At 37.0% G+C, this 13,362-nt stretch overlaps 1 protein-coding gene across 1 annotated transcript in view; it reads left to right on the top strand.

Annotated features, from left to right (window-relative positions):
- LRRIQ1 (leucine rich repeats and IQ motif containing 1) overlaps window positions 1–13,362 on the top strand; it is a 201,435-nt gene that overhangs the window by 17,182 nt on the left and 170,891 nt on the right. The window lies entirely within an intron of this gene.

The raw sequence follows: 13,362 nt of genomic DNA, 5'->3' as shown, positions 1-13,362 counted from the left end.
AGGTCCTTCTGGAGAGGACCTTTAGAAGAGAAAAATTTACTCTTCTGCAATTTTACCCAGTAATGAATTCATTTTGCATATATTAGTCTCTCACCTTAAGCCTTCAGGGCACAAATTAAGGTCTGTCTCATGTCCATACTTCTTTATGTATTGCCAAACAAATAATGGTTTTCATTACTTGACTGTGGGGTGGATGAGGGGGAGGATGGATAAGTCAAATTGAATGTTAATCATATCTCCATATTATTACTAGCTTCACAATTTAGATAGAGTGTATTGATTAAAAGAAAATTAACAAAAATTATTTGAGTGTAATTTGATACAGTACTAACAAGCCCTGTATGGAGTGTGATTAGGGTTCTAATTTTCATTTTCTGGCTGTGTCACCGTGAGCAAGGTGCTTGACCTTTCTGAGCCTCAGTTTTGTCTTCTATAAACTGGAGGAGCAATACCTATTTCATAGATTGCTGAGTTTTAAAATAGTATATATGAAGAATCTTGTCTAGGGATTCTAATACATTTAATAGTCATTGTTAAAAATGGATCTCAAGCATCTGAAGAGAAAAGTCAATGGATTTTTGAGGGCTGCTTGATTTCTCAAAGAAGTTGTAAAGTTGAAAATGCTGGACCACCCACTGTATGCAATAATAGACCAAAGGGATATGACTGAGAGCAATGATTATTGACAACTGAGATATTTTTATTTTTCCTAGTTTTAGTGTTTTAACAATTCATTTTTCTTTTATTTTTTGTATTTTGCTACTAATGGTAACTTGCTTTAAATAACAACCACAAAAAAGTGTACTATGCTTAAGGATATTGATATGGCTTTATAACATGGCATGAATGATAACATTTTAGTTGCTGATTAACTTTTAGATCAGAATGTCTCATTTCCCTTATACAAGGCAAATTATGATAAACTGGTGGTGTGATGGTACATGGCTGACTTTTTTAACATTAATTTTCTATTAAGGTAACATTGATCTATAGTATTGTTACTACACAAAATTGGGGTTCTCTGGCCCAATGTGCATTTAAAAAAAGCCAATTATTACAGCATCAGTTTTTGGGAAAAGAAATGTAGCTTTATTTTGCGAGATCGATCTGAAAGGGATGGGGGCATGTGCCCTAAGATTTGTCTCCCTGATTCAGGATTTGAGGTAAAGTTTAAGAGGTTAGGGAGATCAGGCTGGCACATGGAAATACTGACTAGACAGGTTTTGATTGGTGGGCTTTAGGCATTTATGGTAATGTCCTAAACATTTATGGTAAGGTGGGGAAGGAATTTTAACACTGGATCTTCCTGGATGATGGACCCCTTGCTTCTGATAAGAGTCTGACTTTTAAATTCTGGTCATGTTCTGGTCCTTTGGTTCCATGAGGAGGAGAATCTTTGGTTCTGTGGTCATTTCAGGTCAATATTTCTTCTTCTGTGCATGCTCTGGCTATGTGACTTTGCAAATTTTCTGAAAGACAATTCTTAAATCACTCTGTTTCTATGAGATGGAGTCTGTTCAAACTGGCTCTGGGGGGCTTGTGGTTACAAATCCCCCCTTTTGTTGTTCATTCCTCAATCTTGAGAGGATGGGGTAACAACTGCTCTAGTTGTTTCCTGCTGGTAAGGGGCATAGGCATAACAAGGACTTGAAGAATGACCAGCTTTTAATTGTTAACTACTCATGAGTTCTGGAGTGTGGTTCCAAGAGGGATTGATATCTTTGGGTCTCTGGGAATAGACTTGACAAGAGAATTGAGAATCATGAGCCTGAACAGAAGGTGTAACGAGACCATCGCCAAAGGACCTATTAGTAAGTATAGCCATGCCCCATTGGGAAGAAATCCTTATTTATAAACCTTATTTATAAAGAGATGTTGATGTGGGAGGGAAGGCAACATCCCTATCTTGGCTTTAGGATACTGTAAATGTTTAAAACAGGTGTACAGTGCATGTCCAACTGGCCACATCAGGCCTTTTTGTAAAAACAAGGTTAGGCCAAATTAATTTTAAACCAAATGGCTTCCTCATATATTCTAATATATCCTATTGCTTTCTCTTTATTCATCATTTTCTCCCTTTTTATTGAAAAGCATTGATGATCAGTGCAACACCCCTTAGCACCAGGATATTTTCTGCCTGCCCTCGGTCCATCAAGTCCCTCGGTGCTAGGCCTTTATCATGTAGCTTTGCCTAGTTATCCACATTGGGAATAAATAATAGACTAGAGTGAGTGAGTGAGTGTGTGTGTGTGTGTGTGTGTGTGTGTATAAACAGAGGAAGTTTTTCATATGTTTTTTCCAATTAATTTTAGATTGTTGCACAAACATTGTACATGTGCTTTTGTGACTCTTTATGCTTACATTGTTTACAATTATAGAAAATACTAGTTTTAAGATTAGTTCTTAAGCTTTATCAAAAATAATCTTTATCAGAAAGGGAAATTTGTCCAGAGTCATAAAATTGACCAAACCATTTCAAGTTGTTGAGCCATCATTACTTTAGCTTGCATACCAGACTTAACAACACTGAGTAAAGAAAATAGTAATCAGTTTGAATACTATGACTAATACTGGAATTCCAATGAGTAATAGAAATAGGAATTGTAATCTGGATCACAAAAAGGAGCCAATACCTGAGGGAAGCCAATCAAATAAATCAAGACTGGCTATAGGACTGCTCAAGGCATTCACCTCCTTTCTCATGTGCTTTAACAAGGATGACACATTGGAAGATTCATCAGTATAAAGACACAGCATTCAGTTTGAATAACTGCACATGTACCACCTTGGGATGCTCTTAGAATCTCTAAGGCCATTCTATTTTGAAGGACAGCCTTCCTCATTAAAGGCACTTCAGTATTTAACAAGGCTATTCCTGCTTGACTGTCATTAAGGGCTTGTTGAGTAAATTTAGTCAGAGCTTGTATATGTGATATCTTCTAGCCCCAAGGAAGGAACAAATATAGTCATAGTGGTCATAGCATTGGAACACTGAATGAGCCCATCTAGCCTTCAGGAGAGGAAGATTGGCAACAGATGTAAGCTCAGGGTGAATCCTTCCTTGCATCCAAGGGAAACCCAGGGTGCAGCATCCTAGCCATCCAAGTGGTAGCCAAGGCTAGAGGATTGTTCCACATAACCACTGAGTTCCATGAAGAGCCACCCCGTAAATGCTTGGTGATCAAGCCCAGTCTGTTGCAAACCAATCACTTTCTTTAAGTATGATAGCATTTTGACATGACTCGGGGGATATCCATCCCATATTTTGAGTACAATTTGGTAGATTTTGTTGAGAATGATTTCTTTGTTCCCAGCATAAAGGTGCCAGTGCATGTAAAGATCCATGACTAAGAGTAAGCCAAACATATCCATCCCAAATTTGTGTAAAACTTCCCATAGCTCTCACAGTAATCAGTCTTCTTTTGTTTATTTGCAAGTTGTTGGGATAATTGTATTGTCCAAGTAAGACAGAAAGAGTAGCTGTGCCCCTATATCATTATCAGTATGGGCTATTGGCCTCATTTCAGGATCATAATTAGGAGTATTGGATGTACTATGAACACTGGAGCTAGATCTTTCCATCATAATAAATTGCTTTAAAGCTTTCCAATCCATATCTCATAAGGAAGAAACCCACCAACGTAACCCCGATGTACTAGAAAGGGGAAGTTGACCACATATCCAACAATTTGACTGATTTTTGTGTGTAGCAAAGGAATGTGTCCATTGTAAAACAACATTGCCATCAGAGGCTCATTAAGATGTGGATTGGAAAAACAAACATAGTTTTAGGAAAATCTTAAATGGTATTTTTGTGATTAATCAAAAGGGTTTTGTAATCAGGTTCTCATCTATCTTATAGAGTTAGTGGAGAATAAGGTATTGTGGTGGGTAAAAAGCTAAGGCAATCTAGAAATTAATTATTGTAGTAATTATGTAGGGTTTAAACATTACGAGGATTTAAATGAGGAGATATAAGGTTAGGAATACAGGCCTGGTCTGGAGCCTTGGGACAGCTGTCTACATCAGATGCCATCTTCTTCTCATCCTGGTTTGGAGATACTGGTATTGGTCAGTCAAAGTTGGGTGTCATAAAAGGAGTTGAAACCCACTTAGCCTAGTACCTGGAGATCCAAGAGTTTCTTCAGTTTTTGTTGCTTTTTTTTTTTTAAAGACTGAAACCAAAATGAGAATTCTTTTTTTTTGAGGAAGATTGGCTCTGAGCTAACATCTGTGGCCAATCTTCCTCTTTTATTTTTCTCCCCAAAGCCCCAGTACATAGTTGTACATCCTAGTTGTAAGTCATGCTAGTTCTTCTATGTGGGATGTCGCCACAGCATAGCTTGATGAGCAGTGTGTAGGTCCGTGCCCGGGATCCAAACTGGTGAACCCTGGGCTGCTGAAGTGGAGCATGCGAACTTAACCACTCAGCCATGGGGCCAGCCCGCTGTTTTTTCTGAAAAGTACCTTATGCTCAGTTAGAGGTTCACAGGAATACACTTGGGTAGAACTGCTGGCTGTAGGCCTCCATGGTCGCCCAGTGTTTGGATGATTGATCCTTCTGTTTCCTCTTTTCTGTGAAGGATGTTACCTGTTTGAGAATTATAAAGGGGACGAAGGAGGTCCTGACTGGAAATGGGTACTATTTTTACTTGTGAATGGTGTATCCAAGGTTTAACTCCTTTAAATTTTACTGAAAAATGTGTAACCAGAAGGACTTCATAGGGTCCACTCCACTTAGGTAGCAGTTGGTCCTCAGGGTGTTGACTTTTCCAAGTCTTGAGGAGGACCCAATCCCTTGGGCTTATGCAGTGCAGGGGAAAGTCTGTAGGAAACATTAACTGGCTAGAAGCATATTTATGTATAGCAGATAAACAAGCACCTAGAGACTGTACACATTTTATAGCATCCAATTCTTTTACAATATGACCATTTTCAAGATTGTAATAAAACGTAGTCTTAAGGAAGGATCTCCCATATAACATTTTATAAGGGCTCAATTCAAGCCTACTTCTAGGGGCTACTCTTACCCTAAGCAGGGCAACTGGCAAGACCTTATCCCATGTTAGGTAGGTCTCCTGACATATTCTGGCCATTGTTTTCTTTCAGGTCTGGTTCATCTTGTCAGTCTGTCCTGTAGACTGAGGTCTCAATGAAGCATGTAACTTCCATTGTATTCCGAGGGCTCCAGACATCTCTTGTGTTACTTTGGCTATGGAAGCTCCTTCATTGTTGCTTTGAATTGAACGAGGCAGCCTAAAACAAGGGATAATTTCTTTTAGTAAGGGCTTTGTTACTTTGGAAGCCTTTTCTGTCCTCCATAGAAAGCCTTCTACCCATCGTGCGAACGTATCCACAAATACCAGCAAATATCTGTAATTTTCCATGGCTCTTGATATAATGGTAAAGTCTGTTTGCTCATCATCTTCTGCTTCTGTCCCTTGGGTTTTCATCCCTTTGATTATTGGTGGTGGCCCAGTTTTGGGATTGTTTCTAGTTCAAATCAAGCAATTTTGTGCTACCTTTTGGATAGTCCTTTGCATTTGTGGACCAACAATAAAAACTTTTGTAATTAATGATAGATTGCATCTTTCCCATATGGGTTTCTTGATGTAGGTGAGTAATGATTTTTTTCATTAAGTGCTGGGTATAATCACTAGTCCCTCTTCATTATAAATCCAGCCATCCTTTTTCTTTTTTTGCTTTTGGTAAGAAAGATTGGCCCTGAGCTAACATCTGTTGCCAATCTTCCTATTTTTGCTTGAGGAAGATTGTCCCTAAGCTAGCATCTGTGCCAATATACATCTATTTTCTATGTGGAATGCCACCACAGCATGGTTTCATGAGCAGTGTGTAGGTCCATGCCTGGGATCTGAAGCCGTGAAATCCAGGCTGCCAAAGCAGAGCACATGAACTTAACCACTAGGCCACCAGGCCAGTCCCAAACCCAGCCTTCTTTAGTTGTTTGGTACTGATTACCATCTGGACCTCATGAGTCTGTATAAAATCCCCATTAATCTGCTCTATTTAAATCCATTTTTGAATAGTGAGGCTTAAACAGGGGCAGATCCACACTTGGGATGGGTGCTAGGGCCTTAGGATTTGAATTTTGGGTTGTGGCTGCCTGTTTTGCAGCCTGATCAACCAAATTATGTCCTTTAGCTATATAACTATAAGTCTTTTGGTGGCCCAGGCAATGTACTATGGCCACTTTTTGCATCATCATAACAGACTGTAATAAGGCCAGTATCTCTTCTGCATATTTAATCTCCTTTCTTCTTGATGTTAGTAGACCTCTGTCTTTCATATGGCCCCAAGTGCATGCAATGACAGAAGGCGTACTTATAATCAGTATAAATGGTTGCCTTTCTCTTAGCTCCAAGATGCAAGGCTCTCATGAGGGCTATGACTTCTGCCTTCGGGGCATAGGTACCTGGAGGGAGGGCTTCTGCTTCTAGGACTTCCAGAAGAGTTTCTATTGCATACCCAGCCTTTCAAAGTCCACGGTCCATGAAGCTGCTCCTGTCAGTAAATATTTCCATAACTGGATTCTCCAAAGGCTAGTCAGTCGGGTCTGCTAGAATAAATTTCTCCAATTATTTGTGTATAATCATGGACAGCTTCTCTTGTTGTAGTGGGAAGGAAAGAGACTGGATTTAGGGGGGATACTGCCTTTAATTTTACATTCAGGTTGTCCAGTAGTATAGCCTGAAATTTGCCCAGTCAGCCTGAAGTAAACAAATATTCACCTTTTGGTTCCAGTAGAGGTAGCGCACAGCATGGAGTTTGTACAGTATTGGCTACCCCAGGGTAAATTTTTCAGACTCTTGTAAAAGGTCACAGGTCACGGCTATAGCCTGGAGGCAAACTGGCCACCCTTGGGTTACTACAATAGGCAGTTGTTTGGAAAAGTAAGCCCCTGGCCTTCTGGCAGCGCTGAAATTCTGAGTTAGCACTCTAAGGCTTACACACTGTCGTCTGTTTGTGGTGAGGTAGGGAAGGGATTTTAACACTGGATCTTCCTGGATGACCAAATCCTTGCTTCTGATAAGAGTCTCACTTTTAAGATCTGGTCATGTCCTGGTCCTATGGTTCCCTGAAGAAGAGAATCTTTGGTTCCGAGGTCATTTCAGGTCAATGTTTCTTCTTCTGCACATACTTTGACTACGTGATTTTGAAAATTTTATGAAAGATAATTCTTAATCGTTCTGTTGAGAAGAGAGGGTCTGTTTGAACTGGCTCTAATGGGCTTGTGGTTACAACATTCTATAAATTTCAGGTGTACATCGTTATATTTCTACATTTGTGTAGACTACATTGTGTTGACCACCAAAAGTCTAGTTGCCATCCGTCACCGTATACATGTGCCCTTTACCTCTTTTGCCCTTCCACCACCTCTTTCCCCTCTGGTAACCACCAATTTGTTCTCTGTGTCTATGTGTTTCTTTGTTGTTGTTGCTTTATCTTCCACTTATGAGTGAAGTCATAATGTACATGACTTACTTGAAATTAGATTTTCTTTCATTTAAACCACAAATCATACCTCAGATTCAGTCTCTACAGCTGATTTTTTAAACAATATTATTTCTCTGGGTTGAATAGATTTGAGATGGTGGCACAGAACGGATGTTCTGCAAAATGCAAAACGTAGAGTTGTTGCTTTTGTTACTTTTGTAATTACAGTTTACCATAGATGACTGATACTCCTTGGGTTGAACTCAAGAATAATTAAGAGTGAACTCTCAAAAACTACAGAGCTATTTTAGGTCATTTCATGTATCATGAGCTGTCAAGGATTTAGGGTAATATAAATGATTAAGTGGAAAACTGATTTGTGATATTTTATTAAAATATAATGAATATAGTTTCTATAGGTAGAACAGTTCATTTTCAAGTCAAGAGATCCTGAAAGTATTAATTTTTCAAATATCTTTATATTACTCTTTATAAGGGAAAGAAACTATTAATGCTATAGACATATTTTAGTTTTGCCATAGGGCTGGGGTGGTTTCTTCATTTACTTACTTAAGAAACATTTAGTGAACATCCACTGTGCTCTGGTTGCTCTTTTTCAGGCTAACCATACAGTGATGAACACCTATGAGTACTAGTTTTAAAACTGACCTTAATTTTTGGAGCATCAAGCAGTTTTATTTATGTGATTATTATCATGCGTGTATCAATAAATGATTAATGTAAAAGTTTATTTTGATCTCGTGTGGAAAAATCTAAGGTAGGGTAGAGAATAAATTGCTATATAATAAGGAAATTTTTTAAATGTTCAATAAAAGGGATCAGGAAATATTATGAAATGCCTCATATTCAAAAGTAGTTACCATTAACAAGGACACTACAGCAGTTGTCACTCCTGTACTATAATTAAATTAAACTATAAAAATTACCATATCCTAATAACTAGAACTTAATTGTGTTTGTATAGTTGACTGTAAGTAGTATATTATTAAATCAAGCAGAATAATATAAATTATAAAGTAATTTAGGTAATTCTTATTATAAAGCTGCAGTTGCAGAGTTGTAGAGTTTTTAAGTGCTAGATTCTAAATGGTGTGTTTATTTTTTAGTAGAGTCAGTTTTCCAATTACAGAGTTTATTGTATCTCTTTGTGGACAAATTAAATGAGCGTTATCTTGACACAAATGGGTGAATATTTTTCTTTCTGAAAAATTATAAAAAAGAAATTTATTTCAAAATTGTTTTAGATTATGAATAATTTATAAATTCCTAAAATAATTTTGAAACTAGAAAGTTTTACTCCCTCGAAGTTTTTTAAATATCGATTATTGCTTTTGCTACTTAATGCAAGGAGTAGACTTAATCTCTTCTTTATATCTGCATGAACGTATGGTCTTCTCATTCACTTCCATAAATATGTAAATACAAAACTTTTAGTTTAATTTAATGCACAGGAAATGTTCCATATGAATAGGAGTCACTGCACTTAAGAATTTTATACTTTTCCATCTTTCTGAAGCAATAATGCTTTCAATTTCAGTACAATATTTTTTGAATTTCTGCTTTAAGTATGATATACATTAGACTCTTCTTACAAAGCTAATAATTTTTAAATTGTTATTCAGTATATGGGAAACGTGGCCTTAGGATTTTTGATGTGGCAATATGAAAGTATTCTCACTATAAAGTCATTTAACTTATATAGTTATTTCAGTACATGGACTCAATTATAGTAAGGAACCAACATACTATCATAGTATTCCTCTGACATTTTACTTAGATGAGAGCTCTTGAGTTTACTAAGTGGAATGTTTTTTAGTAATCCCAAAATATTTCTATCTGACATATTCTTGTAGAACTATAAGTGTAATTTTTAATATGCATATAAAAAAGTTGAATACATTCTTTGATATTGAATTTTCCTGAGTTTAAAAGACTGACACTAAAACGAAAAGTTCCTTAAGAAAAAAAGCTTTATGAAGTGCAGAGTCCACACTATCTCAATAACAAGAAATGTTGTAAATGTATGGTCTTCAAAATGTTTGAAAAATACAGAAAAAAATTACTAGTCATGATTTGTTATACCACAGATTCTATATCATCTGCGTATATTATATTATTCAGTAGTAAGGAATGATTCATACCTTTATAATACAGAAGAGTTGTGATAGAATGTTGTTTGCATTGCATGGTTCAAGTATTATTGAGTGGTTCTGCTTATTACAGGTTTTATAATATCTCTTCTCAGTCAAACTTTCTTTTTTTCTGGAAGATAGCTGAGCTATTCTAGTTGAAGTGTGGCAGGTAGGTTGGACACAAAATCCATCCCCTGACCTGTTGTAGCTCCTGGTACTATACAGATATCCACAGGATACTGCCAAACACAGGTCTTAAACATTTTTGTCGTGCAATCCTGAACATAATGCCAAGGATATGAAAAACAAGGAAAGTGAATTTGGTGAAAAATGAGGGAATGAGCTAATAAATTATTATATTATTGCTTCTATGCATATTACTTTTGAACTTGAATTGGTTGTGGATGATTGCATTATTTTGCATTTCAATATGGGGAGCAAAAGAGACCAGATAGTTTAAATGAAACTGAGCTGTTAATAAATGTGTGTTTGAATATACAACATTACTTTTTGTTTTGTTTTGTATTTTTTTATTTTTATTGAGTTAATGATAGGTTACAATCTTGTGAAAATTCAGTTGTACAATATTGTCTGTCAGTCATGTTGTAGGTGCACCCCTTCACCCTTTGTGCCCTCCCCCCACCCCACCTTTCCCCTGGTAGCCACTAATCTGTTCTCTTTGTGTACATTTTTAGATTCCTCATATGAGTGGAGTCATACAGAGATTGTCCTTCTCTAACTGGCTTATTTCACTTAACATGATTCCCTCAAGGTCCATCCATGTTGTTGCAAATGGGACGATTTTGTTCTGTTTTACGGCTGAGTAGTATTCCATTGTATATATACACCACATCTTCTTTATCCAGTCATCTGTTGATGGGCACTTAGGTTGCTTCCGTGTCTTTGCTATTGTAAATAATGCTGCAATGAATATTGGGGTGCATGGGACTTTTGGAATTGCTGACTTCAAGCTCTTTGGGTAGATACCCAGTAGTGGGGTAGCTGGATTGTATGGTAGTTCTATTTTTAATTTTTTGAGGAATCTCCATACTGTTTTCCATAGTGGCTGCATCAGTTTTCATTCCCACCAGCAGTGTATGAGGGTTCCTTTTTCTCCACAACCTCTGCAACTTTATTGCTATTTGTTTTAGTTATTTTTGTCAGTCTAATGGGTGTAAGGTGATATCTTAGTGTAGTTTTGATTTGCATTTCCCTGATGATCAGCAATGATGAACATCTTTTCATGTGCCTATTGGTCATCTGTATATCTTCTTTGGAGAAATGTCTGTTCATGTCTCCTGCCCATTTTTTGATCGGGTTGTCTGATTTTTTGTTGATGAGTTGTGTGAGTTCTTTATATATTATGTATATTAAGCCTTTGTCGGATGTATGACTTGCAAATATTTTTTCCCAGTTAGTGGGTTGTTTTCTTGTTTCAATCCTGTTTTCCTTTGCCTTGACGAAGCTCTTTAGTCTGTTGAAGTCCCATTTGTTTATTCTTTCTATTGTTTCCTTTGTCTGAGAAGACATGGTGTCTGAAAAGATCCTTTTAATACTGATGTCAAAGAGTGTACTGCCTACATTTTCTTCTAGAAGCCTTATGGTTTCAGGTCTCAGCTTTAGGTCTACATTTTCTTCTAGAAAACTTATGGTTTCAGGTCTCAGCTTTAGGTCTTTGATCCATTTTGAGTTTATTTTGGTGAATGGTGAAAAAGACTGGTCAATTTTCATTCTTTTACATGTGGCTTTCCAGTTTTCCCAGCACCATTTGTTGAAAAGACTCTTTTCGCCATTGTATGCCCTCAGCTCCTTTGTTGAAGATTAGCTGTTCCTAGATGTGTGGTTTTATTTCTGGCCTTTCACTTCTGTTCCATTGATCTGTGCACCTGTTTTTGTACCAGTACCATGCTGTTTTGATTACTGTAGCTTTGCAGTATGTTTTGAAGTCAGGGATTGTGATGCCTCAAGCTTTGTTCTTTTTTCTCAGGATTGCTTTAGCAATTCGGGGTATTTTGTTGCCCCATATGAATTTTAGGATTCTTTCTTCTATTTCTGTAAACAATGTCCTTGGGATTCTGATTGGGATGGCATTGAATCTGTAGGTTGCTTTAGGTAAAATGGACATTTTAACTATGTTTATTCTTCCAATCCATTTACATGGAATGTCTTTCCATCTCTTTATGTCGTCATCCATTTCTTTCAGAAAAGCCTTGTAATTTTCATTGTATAGGTCTTTCACTTCCTTAGTTAAATTCACCATGAGGTATTTTATTCTTTTTGTTGTGATTGTGAATGGTATTGTGTTCTTGAATTCTTTTTCTTTCAGTTCGTTGTTAGAGTATAGAAATGCTACAGATTTATATAAATTGATTTTATACCCTGCAACTTTGCTGCAGTTGTTGATTACTTCTAACAGTTTTCCAATGGATTCTTTGGGGTTTTCTATATATAAGATCATGTCGTCTGCAAAGAGCAAGAGTTTCACTTCTTCCCTCCCTATTTGGATTCCTTTTATTCCTTTTTCTTGCCTAATTGCCCTGGCCAAAACCTCCAGTACTGTGTTAAATAAGAGTGGTGATAGAGGGCATCCTTGTCTCATTCCTGTTTTCATGGGGATAGTGCTTTGTTTTTGCCCATTGAGTATGATGTTGGCTGTGGGTTTGTCATATATGGCCTTTATTTTGTTGAGGTAGTTCCCTTCTATCCCCATTTTGTTCAGATTTTTTATCATAAATGGCTGTTGGATCTTGTCAAATGCTCTCTCTGCATCTATTGAGGTGATCATGTGGTTTTTATTCCTCAATTTGTTGATGTGGTGTATCACGTTGATTGATTTGTGGATGTTGAACCATCCCTGTGTCCCTGGTATGAATCCCACTTGATCATGATGTATGATCCTTTTGATGAATTGCTGAATTCGGGTTGCTAAAATTTTGTTGCGAACTTTTGCATCTATGTTCATCAGTGATATTGGCCTGTAGTTCTCCTTTTTTGTGCTCTCCTTGTCAGGCTTTGGTATCAGCGTGATGTTGGCCATGTAGAATGTGTTAGGAAGTGTTCCATCCTCCCTAATTTTTTGGAATAGCTTGAAAAGGATAGGTATTAAATCCTCTCTGAAAGTTTGGTAGAATTCCCCAGGAAAGCCATCTGGTCCTGGGGTTTTGTTCTTTGGGATGCTTTTGATTGCTGTTTCAATCTCTTTCCTTGTGATTGGTCTGTTCAAATTGTCTGCTTCTTCTTGACTAAGCTTTGGGAGATTGTAGGAGTCCAAGAATTTATCCTCTAGGTTATCCATTTTATTGGCATATAGTTTTTCGTAGTATTCTCTTATAATCCGTTGTATTTCTGCAGAGTCTATTGTTATTTCTCCTCTTTCATTTCTGATTTTGTTTATTTGAGCTTTCTCTCTTTTTTCTTTTGTAAGTCTGGCTAGGGGTTTGTCAATTTTATTTATCTTCTCAAAGAACCAGCTCTTTGCTTCATTGATCCTTTATACTGCCTTTTTTGTTTCAATAGCATTTATTTATGCTCTGATTTTTATTATTTCTCTCCTTCTGCTGACTTTGGGCTTTGTTTGTTCGTCTTTCTCTAATTCAGTTAGGTGTAGTTTAAGATTGCTTATTTGGGATTTTTCTTGTTTGTTAAGGTGTGTCTGTATTGCGATGAATTTTCCTCTTAATACAGCTTTTGCTGTATCCCATATGAGTTGGTATGGCATGATCCTTTTCATTTGTCTCCAGGTATTTTTTGATTA

Source organism: Equus quagga, chromosome 19 (assembly GCF_021613505.1).
Source record: "Equus quagga isolate Etosha38 chromosome 19, UCLA_HA_Equagga_1.0, whole genome shotgun sequence".
Taxonomy (NCBI): domain Eukaryota; kingdom Metazoa; phylum Chordata; class Mammalia; order Perissodactyla; family Equidae; genus Equus; species Equus quagga.
Note: the sequence above shows the minus strand (reverse complement) of the source record. Positions and strands in the feature narration are given on the sequence as shown.